Genomic DNA, 14,820 nt, shown 5'->3' with positions numbered 1-14,820 from the left:
CATGTTCAGTGCCTACTATCCTCAATAACATATTAATTTTGACATAAAGAAAAAAGATAAATCACACCAAAGCAATAGTACCAAAGCAATAGTACAGTGGGTAGGACACTTGCTTTACACACAGCTGACCCAGGTTCCATCCTCCTCTTCACCCACACACACACTATATATGGTCTTCAGAGCTCACCAAAAGTAATCCCTGAGCACAGAGCCAGGAGTAAGCACTGAGCATTGCCAAATGTGATCCAAAAACAAAAAGGAGAGAAAAAAAAAAGGAAAAGGTAAATGTCCTGGTTAAATTTTTGTTTTTCTTTTTCTTTTTAAATGTCAATTATGGGGTCGGAGAGATGGCACAGCGGTAGAGCATTTGCCTTGCAAGCTGCCGATCCCCAGCATCCCATAGGGTCCCCTGTGCCTACCGGGAGTGATTTCTGAGCACAGAGCCAGGAGTAACCCCTGAGTGCTGCTGGGTATGATCCCTCACCAAAAAATGTCAATTATTATGATAATCCAATATTCTAGGGATATTTAATTATTTAAATAGTTCAGAGACATCAATACACAACTTTGGCTTTTTAAGGTATATAAATAAAGTCTATGTTAAACTCTCTATATTATTATTATTTAATTTGGTTTGGGTTTTTGGGTCACAACTGGTAGCACTCAGAGGTTACTCCTGACTCTATGCTCAGAAATTGCTCCTGGCAGGCTCAGGGGACCATATGGGATGCTGGTAATGGAACCACCATCCCTCCTGGGGTCAGCTGCGTGTAAGACAAAAGCCCTACTGCTGTGCTATCTCTCCAGCCCTAAACTCTATTTTAAATAAATAAACTAAATCACTATTTTAAGTCAAACAAAGCCTTTTTTAAATCACTAAGACCATAAGACATAAGACCATAAGTCACTAAGACCTCACTTCCCTACCACTGGTTAAAGCTAACACAAACAGCAGGGAGAAAGGAAGAGTCCTTTCCTCCTCAACAACCACTATGTACTTGCAGCCAGTGAGGAACTATCACAACTTGAAACTCTTACTATCTGCCAGTATTTTTCAAAACACTACTCCCCAACTTCCTCCTGAAATTTATCAAAATCTGACCTTCCCTTTGTCTCTCTCCTATCTCCTGTAGCTTACTGCGATTTAGTTATGAGTTGTAATGCCTTCAGAATTTCCAAACAATAATATACTCATATTCCAAATAATAACATAACTCATGTCCTCTTTGAAAGTAACAAAACCACGTGGTCACACAAGTTTTTATGGAAAAATAGAAAAAGGACAGGAGGAGGGGTGGAGAGAGGGAATGCAACCTTTTAGTATGTAAAATGATCAATAAATCCCCTAGAGGGCTGATCCCCTTGCTTAGACAAACTGTCTGGTGATGATGGTGGAGTTTGTTTTGTTTTATGGACACATCTTGCAATTCTCAGGGGTTACCCTTGGCTCTAAGCTCAACTCCTGGTGGGCTAAAAGACCACATGAGACACTGGAGATCAAACCTATAAATAAATAAATAAATAAATAAATAAATAAATAAATAAATAAATAAATAAATAAATAAATAAATAAATAAATAAATAGATAAATATAGGCTGTGTACTATCTTTCCAGCCCATCTAAGGCAAACTACCTTATCTGCTAACAGAGTCTATAGATTTCTGGGAACGAATTTCACCAGTCTTTATTTTAGGCTTTAAGGGTAAGAACAAGACAAGGACAATTATCCTTACCTAGATTAGCTTCTCTTGGATTTTTTACTCAGATCTTACTTCTTTTGGTTTCAATTTTACTTTATTTTTGAACCACACCCAGTGATGCTCAGGATTTATTCATGGCTCTGTGCTCTCAATTTTACTCTTAAGGCTGACGAAGATAACACACTTACATATATATTTTTTGTTTGGTTAGTCTTGGGTTTTGCATCATAATTGAAATGCTTAGAAGCACCTCTACGCACCAACTCCCAACTCTACTCTGGGGTCTCCAGAAGCAGCCCAAGCCTCCAATAAGGAAAGGATAAAGTCAATCAAGCTCAGCCCATCTTGGTAACTCTTCTGCCCTAACAAAATACTTCTTCCTACCTATCTTTATGAATCAAAGTGTGCCTAATCAAGATTACATATTACATACTGGTATGTAATAATAGATTTCTTATAGAATTCATGCTTTTGTTGAGTATGAAACTGGGAGTAGACCCCTGGTACCACATGATCCCCTGAGCAGCACCAAGAGTAGCCCAGAAATACCACCTGCACAACTTTTGGGGAGTGTGCCCTCCCTACCCCCCCAAAAAAAGTCTTTCCTTTCTCTCCACTCCATTGCTAAAAGTTTCTATGTGCATGTGCTCCATATGTGAGAAGTATGCACCTTCACAAGCAATATATAAAGATCAACAGAAGTCCTTTTAATTCAGTAATTACTGAAATTCTTTATTAAAAAAAAAACTACATATAGATTTACAATTTACAAGACTTGAATTTTTGTTTTGTTTTATTTTGGGGACCACACCTGGAGGTGCTCAGGAATTACTCCTGGCTCTACACTCAGAAATTGCTCCTGGCAGGCTCAAGGGACAATAAGGGATGCGGGAATTGAACCAGGGTCCATCCAGATTGGCCACATGAAAGGCAAACGCCCTACCACTGTGCTTTCTCTCCAGTACAATATTTTCTTTTTTTTTTTTTTTTTTTTGGTTTTTGGGCCACACCCGGTAACGCTCAGGGGTTACTCCTGGCTATGCGCTCAGAAGTCGCTCCTGGCTTGGGGGACCATATGGGACGCCGGGGGATCAAACCGTGGTCCATCCAAGGCTAGCGAAGGCAAGGCAGGCACCTTACCTCTAGCTCCACCGCCTGGCCCCTACAATATTTTCAATGATAGATTTAGACATGTATCATTCCAGCACTATATTCACCATCACAGTATCCATTTCCCTCCACCAAACAGCCCTATCCCCATTCTAACTCCCCAACCATCCAGTATACTCTATTCTATGGTGCAATTCTCATTTTTGCTGGCTTTGGCCATTTGTTTCCTAATTATGTATTCTATAGTTTCTCACATAAAAGAAACATCATTCTGTATTTGCGCCTTTCCTACAGTCTCTACCTCTATCCATGTAGAGACAAACTGCATTATTTCATCCTTTATTATAGTTGCATAATATACCACTACGTAAATAGAAAACTTCTTGATCCATTCATCAAATGGATCAAACATTAGGGTTGTTTCCACACCTGGGCTATTAAGCACAGGTGTACATTTAGCCTTTCAAATTAATGTTTTTCTATCTGGGGGGTAGAATCCAAGAAAGTATATCATTTGGTCATATGAGAATTCTATTTTTTTAAAAAAAAAAAAAAAAAAAGAGAATTCTATTTTTACTTTTTCAAGAAATCTTTGTATTGCTTTCTGTAGAGGTTAAACCAAGTGGCATTCCCATGAACCACAGAAGAAGGTTCCTTGCTCACCACATCCCTGCAAACACTAGCTATTTCCAGCTTTAAAATATATGTCCTGGGGCCGGGAAGGTGGCGCTAGAGGTAAGGTCTTCCTTACAAGCGCTAGCCAAGGAACGAACCACGGTTCGATCCCCCAGCATCCCATATGGTCCCCACAAGCCAGGGGCGATTTCTGAGCACTTTGCCAGGAGTAACCCCTGAGCGTCAAACGGCTGTGGCCCAAAAACCAAAAAAAAAAAAAAAAAAATATATATATATATATATATATATATATGTCCTTCTCACTAGTACTAAATTATATCTTACTACTCTAATTTTCATTTTCCTAATGATAAATGACAATGAGCAATTTTTATAAGCTTACTAGCCATCTCTATGTCCCATTGGGGAAGTGTCTAGTTTTCTCTTCTCCCCACTTTAAGATGAGGTTAGTGGCTATTTTTGGTGTTGAAAGTACATTATACATCTTGGATATTAGCCCTTGATGTATTGTATACAAATATTTTCTCCCATTCAGTGGGGTATATTTTGAGTTTCTTTCGCTATACAGAATTGTTTAATGTAGTATCCTTTGTTTTTATTTTTGTTGTTTGCCTCTGTGCTTGCTCATTCAATGATTGCTTTTTGTAGAATTCTGCCTGTGTTTTTCAACAAATTTTATGAAACCAAGTCTAATCTCAAGATCTTTGATTCTCATGGCTGGAGCAACAGCAGAGCAGTAGGGCATTTGCCTTGCACAAGGCCACCCCAGGACAGACCTGGGTTTGATTCCCAGCATTCCATATAGTCCCCCAAGCCTGCCAAGAGGTAGTTCTGCGTGCAGAATCAGAAATAACCCCTGAGCACCGCCAGGTGTGGCCCAAAAACCCAAAGGAAGGAAGGGAGAAAGGAAGGAGAGAAGGGAGAGAGGGGAAAAGGGGGGAAGGGAGGGAGGAAAGGATAGAAGACAGGGAAGGAAGGAAGGAAGGAAGGAAGGAAGGAAGGAAGGAAGGAAGGAGGGAGGGAGGGAGGGAGGGAGGGAGGGAGGGAGGGAGGGAGGGAGGGAGGGAGGGAGGGAGGGAGGGAGGGAGGGAGGGAGGAAGGAAGGAAGGAAGGAAGGAAGGAAGGAAGGAAGGAAGGAAGGAAGGAAGGAAGGAAGGAAGGAAGGAAGGAAGGAAGGAAGGAAGGAAGGAAGGAAGGAAGGAAAGGAGGGGGGGGGGAAGGAGAGATCTTTAATTCTCAAAATCTTGAATTAAGTTTTGTGAATGGTGTGAGATATAATTATAGTATTTTGTTTTTTAATTTGGCTATTCTGTTTTCTCAATTCATTTTTTTTTGTTTTGGTTTGTTTTGTTTTGAGGAGGGCCACACCATTAATGTTCAAGGGTTACTCCTGGCTATGCGATCAGAAATCGCTCCTGGCTTGGGGGGACCATATGGGTCGCTGAGGGATCAAACTGAGATCCCATCCTAGGCTAGTGCTTGCAAGGCAGACACCTTACCTCTAACACCACCGATCCAGCCCCTCAATTCCATTTATTGAAGAGGCTTTCCATGCTCTATTTGATGTACTTAAGCCATAGAAACAAAGGTAATAGAATTGAAAGGTAATAGAAACAAAGAATATAAGAACTGGTCTTCCATAGGAAGCTTGCCTGCCACTGGGGTAGGAGTTTGAGGAGTAGGGAAATAAGACAAGGAAGAGAACCCTATGATAATAATTGGGGAAGCATTTACTCTGTTACTTGGTAGGAGCAGGGTGTGCTGAAAGGTGAAAAAGAGGAATGCAGGAAACCCTATCAGTAACAGTACTATAAACCACAGTACCTTTAAAAAAAGGAACTGCCTGTCATAGAGACAGACTAGTGAGTGGGGAAGAAACCAGGCACATTGGTGAAGATAAGTGGACACTGGTAAAGAAATCAGTGTTGGAACACTGTATGCCTGAAAATAAATAATGAAAAACTCTGTAATTCATGAGAACTTAAAAAAAAAAAGTGCTTGGAAGAAATCTAAAACAAGAGATAAAATATTAGATGTGTAAACCAGAAAAACAAAAAATTACTAAATTATGGAGAGAGATGACACAGAATGACCTCTCTTAAATGCACACAAAAGAAACACAGTAAGGGAGTAACAAATGCCCAAAGGCAACAGAAACAAAAGCTTAACTGGTCTTCTGTAGCATGTCACTTGGGGAGTTGGAGGGAGGTCAGAGAAGGTAATACAATAACACTGGAGGGAAGTTCAACAAGGAGGAAGAGTGGGGGCTGAAAGGTAGGAAAGGGTTATGCATAAAACCTTTTTGGCAAACTGTACAGCAAACAACAGGGCCAAAAGTTTCTCAAAAGTGTCTCTCATAGAGATAGGCAGGTGGGTAGGAAGGAGGGGGTGGCACTGTTGGGAGAGAAATGGACGTTGGTGAGAGATACTCAATCATGAATAACTGTGATTCATAGAGACTTAATTAAAAATTTTAATTACTAAACATCAAGTTAAACAAAATATAAACTTAAAGTCCACTCTAAGCTATTAAAAAGTAGATCTTAAGAACTGAGGGCTCTGGGGCCGGAGAGATAGCATGGAGGTAAGGCGTTTGCCTTTCATGCAGAAGGTCATCGGTTTGAATCCCGGGGTCCCATATGGTCCCCCGTGCCTGCCAGGAGCAACTTCTGAGCATGGAGCCAGGAATAACCCCTGAGCACTGCCAGGTGTGACCCAAAAACCACAACAACAACAAAAAAATAAAGAACTGAGGGCTCTTAAACACTAAGGGCAAAAACTACCCCTCACCCCAAACAGATATTTTATTTCATTGTTTTTGGAGCAACGCTTAGAGGTCAGCCCTCATCCTCCACCCCCACCCCAGTATTCCTGGGACATATAGAAGAACCAGGGGTCAAGAGGGTCAGTTACATGCAAGACAAGTGCCTTGATCCTGTACTTTCTCTGAGGACAAACAAAATTTTGCTTGGTTTGTTTTGTTTTGATTTGGGATCACACCTGATTATGCTAAGGGTAACTCCAGCCTCTGCACTCAGGAATCACTCCTGTTAATGCTCCAGGCATCAGATGGGATGCCGGGGATCAAAACTGGGTTGGCTACTTGCAAAATAAGCACCCTACTGACTATACTGTTAATTCTGGCCCCTCCACAACTTTTAATGTCAATCTAAGAACTATAAAACAAAGAATCTTAATTTTTTTTTCTCTTCCAAGTATATGTAGATTTAAGTAAGTTAATCACTGAAAGCAGAAGGAACCACAAGTCACCACACTTACAGGTGTGCTGAGCCACTGGCTTCCCAGCAGCATTTTATTTAAATTTCTTCCAGTAACATAAGTAAATTAACTATCAGACCAAATCAATTCCTGGAAAATAAGTCTTTCTTTTATAACCAAGCCTGGGGCTCAGAATGTGGCTCAGCAGCAAAGTACAAACTTTGCACCAAGTTTGGTGTCTGGCACCACAATAAAAATCAAAACCAAAATAGTAATAGTATTAGTTATAAAAATAAAGCTAACTTGTGAGATAGTAGCTTTACAAAGTATCAAGATTAAATTGTATCAGACTAAATAAACATTTAAAAACATTTAATTTTCTCACTTTCTTAAATATTTTTCTCTTTCTTTTTTTTTCCTTCAGGGGAGAGCAAGAAAGCAGTCCCCCACTACCATATATTGTGCAGTTGAGTTTCCCACATTTGGGGAAATCGCAGGGGTCAATACATCCAGAAAGCAATGGATAAGCGTCACCATGGGAAAACCTTCTTAGTGATCATGGTATCTCCCCTGGCAGTTAAATATTATTTTTCTCTTTTCTTTGTTTTTTTTTAATTATTTTTCTTTTGCTTTTACTTTATTTTATATTCTTATTGACAACTCATAAGTAAAGGCTATTTTTAGATTTCACATAAAATCTTTAGTTTTACAACAATGAATTGGCTTCTTACTATCATTTGACTAATTTGATAATATTCTAAAGCGTAGGTTAGATAGGTAATACTAGAACCAAAACAATAAATATTAAGTATATTTCAAAAAAAATTGTTGTTAATGTTGCTCTTTTTGTGGGAGCCAGAGCCAATACTGACAAGGGAGTTAGTGCACATGGTGCCACAAACAGAACCAGGGCCTTCAACATGCAAGAATATGGATCGACCATCTGTTCCACATTCCCCTCATTTGCAAAATTTACTTCACAATAAGCATATTTTTTAACTTGGTTGTAGAATCAAATAATTAACGATGGTGCTGAATGGCGATGGATGGTGAAGGATAGATGGATCTTTCTCTGCCATCCCAGGCCACGTGGCTCCGCAACCCCCATCAACCGGCAGGTCTGGGGTCCAGGAAAGCGACAGGTATAGAACTCACTCACAGGCAGGCATCAGGAACCATCAGCTTTATTCATGCCCTATTCACCACATGTGTGTGGCCTATCTCATAACCTTTCAAGCACAGCAATACTTTGCTAGCCCTGCGTCTTATCTCCTGTTAGCCATCTTCTCTTTGGGCTCCATGCTGGTCAAAGACCAGAACACAGAGGCCCAAAAGCCAGAGCGCCCAGCAGCGCAGAAAGGGGGCCGAATCCCCTCGGTTCAAGGCTTTTCTAACTTTTCCAAGACCCCTCCCAGGAATGGGCGGGGTCTTGCAGGTAAGGTAACACCTAATATTCAGTTCCCAAGACCCCTCCCAGCAATGGGTGGGTCTCAGGTAACTACACCTTAATCCAGGATTTCAGATAGGTACACCAACACTTGGTAACAACACAAACCATTATTACTAGGTCTTAAGAGTCTCAAAACTTGTATCTAACTTGCTTTTTGAGAAAATATTTGGTTCATGCAATAAAGTAATTATACAACCAAAATAAAGGAGAATGTAAGAGCATGCAGAAGAAAGTCCAATGAAAAGAATATGCAGAGGGCCCGGAGAGATAGCACAGCGGTGTTTGCCTTGCAAGCAGCCGATCCAGGACCAAAGGTGTTTGGTTCGAGTCCCAGTGTCCCATATGGTCCCCCGTGCCTGCCAGGAGCTATTTCTGAGTAGACAGCCAGGAGTAACTCCTGAGCACCGCTGGGTGTGGCCCAAAAACAAAAAAAAAAAAAAAAAAAAAAGAAAAGAATATGCAGAAAGTCAAATAATAGTCAGGCGGAAAAAGAAAGGGGGGGAGACAATTGTAATAATGTGAACCAATGAGTTTAGTAAATGCATGTTATAAAGGCACTATTTTTTCTTTTGGAATAGTCCCTGAGCACTGCTTGATGTGACCCAAAGTAACAAACAAAACAGGGCCAGAGTGACAGCACAGTGGTAGAATATTTTCCTTGCACATAACCAACCCAGGTTCAATCCCCAACATCCATATGGTCCCCCAAGCCTGCTCAGGAGTGATTTCTGAGCTCACACCATCAGGTGTGGGCCCCTAAAAGAAATAGAAGCATAAACAAATTCAATAATAGTTTCATAACTACCTAATTATACTTTGTGAAAAGGATGTTTTTATTTAAAGAAAATACATCACATAGTTGACATAGTTGATCATAATAAATGTTTCCAGATAAGTGAAAGCAAAGTTCTTGAGAAAAAATGGAAATAAAAAATTAAAAATTAAATGGAAGAGAATGAAAAAGAAAAAATATAGTAGCAAGCTCAATTGTGAACATTAATATATCAACAATCAAGTTATTAATACAATGGCAGAGGTTTAGTAGGCTCTTGTTATATTTCCAATGTGTTAAATGGGGTATTCCTTTAGGGATGACAGCATCGAACAAATGAAGTTGTCCAGAATTTCAAGGCTACGATACATTGAATTTTAGGGGCATATACTCAGCTGCAGAGCCTCCTTCAAGAAAATCCATTTCAAACATGGTGACTATGTTTGTAGCATAGTTACAGCTGCCAAGCTATCCCGGAAGAAGGAAGGATGAGAGAGGATGCCCACACTAGGCCCCAAAAAAGCCCTAGTGATGTCAGCTCCACAACCAACATACCTGAAGTGTAGTCTGAATGACATTCTCGCAGGGAAACATAGAGGGATCAGTGATGAGACAGGCTATCAGGGAAACAGTGTTTCTGGGTAATGGTGGAGGCAAGTATGGCTTCAGCAGGGTGGGAGATTGGCCTACCCTCTCCTCCTGAGATGTCCAGCTTTGTGCTGCGTGGGCCAGTGTAGCCATAATCTTTCACTGTTCAGTTTACATCTCGCTCAAGAAGAGTGATTTTACGGAGATGGCCTGGTTCAAATATGGCAATTACATTTATGGGTGTAGTTATAGCTTGAAAGGTTAGTTTTTGAGTCACACTTAACAACGCTCAGGGAGTCAGTCATGTGGAGCCAAAAAGTGAACCAAGGTCCCAAGTGTGCAAAGCACCTAATAAATCATGGTGCTATCATCTCCCTGGCCCTAAGTCATGAATATTTTAGTTTTTAGTTTTGGCACCTCATCTGAAAATGCTCAGAGGCTACTCCTGGTTCTAGATTCATGGGTCATTTTCCAGCAGTGCAGAAGGGACAATGGAATGTTAGAGGTAGAATCTTACCTCCCACAATCAAAGTGTGCACTCAGCTCATAAAAATGTTTATGGACTGACAGACCTAGGTTTACAATTTATTCCTTATCAAATATGCTAGCACAAACAACTTTCTTCATTGGGTTTCATCTATAATTACAAAAAAAAAAAAAAAAGATCATTCAATAACAAAGTACCTAGAATATTTAGATGTGATCTTGTGGCTGATAATAGATATTTGATCTAGTCTCATTTCTGGCACAAAGCTCCTAAAAAGAACACCACCTGTCCAGTCTTCGGGGTTTAATATTATAATGTAGGGGATAAAGGGATAGTATACAAAGAGTAGGGCACTTGCCTTGCAAGCAATTGACCCAGGTTCAGCACTGCCAGGAGTAATTCCTGAGCACAGAGCCAGTAGAAGCACTGAAGCATTGCCAGGTATGGCCCCCAAATAATAAATAAAAAAATATAATAATGTAGGCAATTACTCAGTGATTACTTAGCACAAAGTAGATTCTCAATGATAGGAGATAGCAGCACTGGAATGATGATCATGCCACAACCTGAAAACTAAAAAATTTCTATATAATAGGCTACTAGTCTCTTAAAATCCAGAGAACCTGGGGCCAGAGAGATAGCACAGTGGAGGGCGTTTGCCTTGCACGAAGCCAACCCAGGACAGACAGTGATTCTAATTCCAGCATCCCATATGGTTCCCTGAGCCTGCCAGGAGCAATTTCTTTTTTCTTTTTTCTTTTTTTTTTTTTTTTTTTGAGTAGAGACTTTAAAAAAATTTTGTATTGTGTTCTCTCTTTTTTAAATAATTTTTATTGAGATCAAAATGAATAACAAATCGTTCACAGTAATATTTAAGGTACATAATGACAATGAATCAGGGCCATTCCCACCACCAAGACTCCCTGCCAGGAGCAATTTCTGGTGGCACAATTTCTGAGCACAGAGCCAGAGTAACCCCTGAGTGCCACTGGGTGTGACCCAAAAGAACAACAACAACAACAAAAAAAAAAAAATTTAAAAAAGGTAAAAACTGGTTGGAATGGAAATATATCCAAATAACCAAGAAATCTTATATTGAGACATAGTATAACTTTTTCAGATTTGATTCTTCAGTGTCTAACTTCATTTATTTATATTTTATCTTTGAAATTCAGATTCAGTAGTAATTTAGAAAAATATAGGATGATCTGTTTCATTTTTTTCTGGAGTTTCGACAAATAAAGACAGATTAAGAGTCTTCCCAAAAAATAAATACAGCAAAGGCAACAAAATAGAGAAGAAATTGGAACTAAGCTCAAAAAATTAATTTCCTAATAACATAAAGTATCTAAAATATTGAGGGTAATCTTGTGACTGATAATCAAAATAATATTCAGATCATAAAACTGTAGGAATAGACAATATAATATCACTTTTTAAGTTTATAAATTCAGTGAGTTAGTGCTACCATACCATGCTTTACACCAAAGTGCCAATATTCCTCTCCCACAGTCCACTGGAACTTTTCAGCCCTCTCCATCAATCCACCCACCACCACATAATGGTAATCTGTGATCAGACTCCAGGGATTTATTTTTATTAGCCATTGTCTATTCTCCTGCTTTGTTTTTTTATTTACCACATGTGAGTGAAATCATCTGGTATTTAACTTTCTCCTTCTGATGTATTTTACTTAGCATGACTCCCTCCTGTTTACCTATGTTGTTTCAAAGGGCAAAGATTACACTAAGTAGTACTCCACTAAATATATCTATCTATTTATACACCAAATCTTCTTTATCTATTCATCTATTGTATTGTAGTGCTGTAATGAAGACAAGTTTTCACATATCTTTTCAAATTAGTGTTTTTGTGTTCTTTGGATAATTTTTGTGTTCTTTGGATAATTAAGAATGAAATTCGTGGGGCCGGGTAGGTGGCGCTGGAGGTAAGGTGTCTGCCTTGCAAGCGCTAGCCAAGGAAGGACCGCGGTTCGATCCCCCGGCGTCCCATGTGGTCCCCCCAAGCCAGGGGCGATTTCTGAGCACATAGCCAGGAGTAACCCCTGAGCATCAAACGGGTGTGGCCCAAAAACCAAAAAAAAAAAAAAAAAGAATGAAATTCGTGGATCATATGGTAGTTTTACATTTAGTGTTTTAGAAATGTATTTTTACATTCTTAATTCTTTGGATAATTAAGAATGAAATTGCTGGATCATATGGTAGTTTTACATTTAGTGTTTTAGAAATATATTTTCCATAGAGATTTGACAATTACCTTCTATCAACAGTGAGTGAGGTCTCATTATCTTCCAAATCTCCACCAACATTTCTTGTTTTTAGCCTCTTAACTATATAGGCCATTCTCAACAGATATAACAGATAGCTTAACTTGTCATAGAAGTTTTATCTGCACAACCAAGAGAAAACATGGAAAAATATACTCAAAAATATTAAAGAGGGGAAAAAAGAATGTTAAGCAGAGTAGGGAGTCAAAGTGATAGCATTTGACTTGCATGCAGCAGACTTGGGTTCAATCCCCACATTCCATGTGGTCCCTAGAGGTCATCAGAGTAATTCCTGAGTGTAGAGCCAGCAATTCCTGAGTACTGCTGGATGTGGCCCAAAACAAAACAAACAAGCAAAAAAAGATGACAATTGATTCTTTGTAGTTACTTTTCTCTCTCTTTTTTTTTTCTTTTTGGTGGGGGGGCTCTGATAGGTTGGAGATGGAGATATGGAATCACACACCTAGCAGTGCTCAAAACTACTACTCTAAGAGTAGTACTCAGAGAATCATACAGTGTCAGAAATTGAATCTAGGGATTCCACAAGCAAAAGCCATGCAGTCCATGAAAATTCCTGCTAGTCCTAAATCTCTATCTCATTATAATAAGAATTACTTTTGTAAGCTGGAAATGAAAGCTTTTGATATAAAAAATTATTTAAACATTTGGGCCAGAACTATAGCACAGCACGGAAGGCATTTGCCTAGCACTATAGCCAACCCAGGTTCAATCCCTGATATCCCATATAGTCCCCCAAGACTGCCAGGAGTAATTCCTGAGCACAAAGACAGGAATAACCCCTGAGTGCCACCAGTGTGGCCAAAAAATAAAAAAAAGTAGTTGAACAATGAATAGTAGCAAATCTACATAAAACAGCTAAAGTAGATTATGGAAGTTTATAGGGATTGAAAATAAATACAGATCTAATGTCTGCTTGACAAGAACATGCTATTTAAGAAAATTAATACTTTTTCTGGGAACTGGAGCAACAGTATAGCAGGTAGGGTTTTGCCTTGCATGCGGCCAACCCAGGTTCAATCCTAGGTATCCCATATGATCCCCCAAGCCTACTAGGAGTAATTTCTGAGTGCAGACCCAGGAATAACCCTGAGCACCGTCAGGTGTAGCTCCAAAACAAAATACTTTTTCAAAATTGTAATTAAGGGGGCTGGAGTGGTTTGCCTTGCACACATCTGACCTAGGACGAACTGCAGTTCAATTCCCTGGCGTCCCATATGGTCCCCCACACCAGAAGCAATTTCTGAGCACATAGCAAGGAGTAACCCCTGAGCGTCACCAGGTGTGGCCCAAAATAAAAAATAAATTGTAATTAAGGCTCTATTAAGATTTCAAAATGCATTGAGGTATCTTTATTCATTCATTAATGACAATTGGTCGTCCCAATGCAATCTATATTACCCCAATATAATTCATTATTCGTATGCTTAGAAATTATAAAAAGATTACAATTTGGAAATGTGTAATGCTACACTGGGACTTGCCTTCTGAATTACTGTATGCTCTCCCCCCAAATGACACCACTTCTATAATAAACTGTCTGAAGTCATAAAGAAAGCCACAGAACACCACCACTTCTTAACAAACTTAGAAAAAAACAATCAGTGAAGGCCACAGGAAGTGAAGCAGAAACATCAAATAAAAGTCAGGCAAGCCTGACTTTTCTCTCCATCCAAGCAAGGAGAATATGAACCTTAATACATAGAGAAAAATACTTCTTTAAATATCTAAAATTTCATAACAATTTAGTGCTTTAAATCTGAACTGAAAATGAACTTATCAAAAATTAACATTTAGATTATAATCACCTAATTACAGATGAGATACAGATGAGATTACTTAATGAGAGACACAGATGAGAGAGATAGACACAGAATAGTCTCACTGATCTATGGGTTTAAGAAAAATTAAGGACATTATTGTAAGAATTCCCAGAGACAATAGAGATTGGGGCCAGAAGGACCAGCTTACAATATAAAGCTCAAACAAAGCGTAGTGGTGCAGTTAGGGAAATAACTACACTAACAACTAAGACATTCTTGACCATCTCAATGAGTGAGAGAAGTAGAATGTCTGTCTCAAATACAGGCAAAGATTGGGAAGGGGGGGGCATTGGTGGTGGAAATGTTGCACTGGTAAAGGGGAGGTGTTCTGTTTATGACTGAAACCCAAATACAATCATGCTTGTAATCATGTAATTATAAAATATAAATATTTGGGGGCTGGAGAAATAGTAGGGAGGTAGGGTGTTTGCCTTGCATGCAGGACAGTGATTCTAATCCCGGCATCCCATATGGTCCCCTGAGCCTGCCAGGAGCAATTTCTGAGCATAGAGCCAGGAGTAACTCCTGAGCGCTGCCGAGTGTAACCCAAAAACCCATAAATAAATAAATAAATAAATAAATAAATAAATAAATAAATAAATAAATAAATAAATAAATAAATAAATAAATATTTTACATATAAAAAAGAAAAAAAGAGTTACAGATGAACTAAAGTCTGTTGAGCCATCTATAACAAATACTAAGAACCAGATTTCATTTGATTTAATA

At 39.1% G+C, this 14,820-nt stretch overlaps 1 protein-coding gene and 1 non-coding gene across 2 annotated transcripts in view; both read right to left on the bottom strand.

Moving 5' to 3' along the window:
- The window catches only part of FAF1 (Fas associated factor 1), a 402,771-nt gene that overhangs the window by 343,879 nt on the left and 44,072 nt on the right, over positions 1-14,820 (bottom strand). The gene's annotated exons all lie outside the window — the stretch shown is intronic.
- LOC126012730 (U1 spliceosomal RNA) lies at positions 7,088-7,251 on the bottom strand. The gene has a single exon (XR_007497140.1). It is a non-coding gene; the product is annotated as a U1 spliceosomal RNA (small nuclear RNA).

The sequence above is a fragment of the Suncus etruscus genome, chromosome 6, assembly GCF_024139225.1.
Source record: "Suncus etruscus isolate mSunEtr1 chromosome 6, mSunEtr1.pri.cur, whole genome shotgun sequence".
Classification (NCBI taxonomy): Eukaryota; Metazoa; Chordata; class Mammalia; order Eulipotyphla; family Soricidae; genus Suncus; species Suncus etruscus.
Note: the sequence above shows the minus strand (reverse complement) of the source record. Positions and strands in the feature narration are given on the sequence as shown.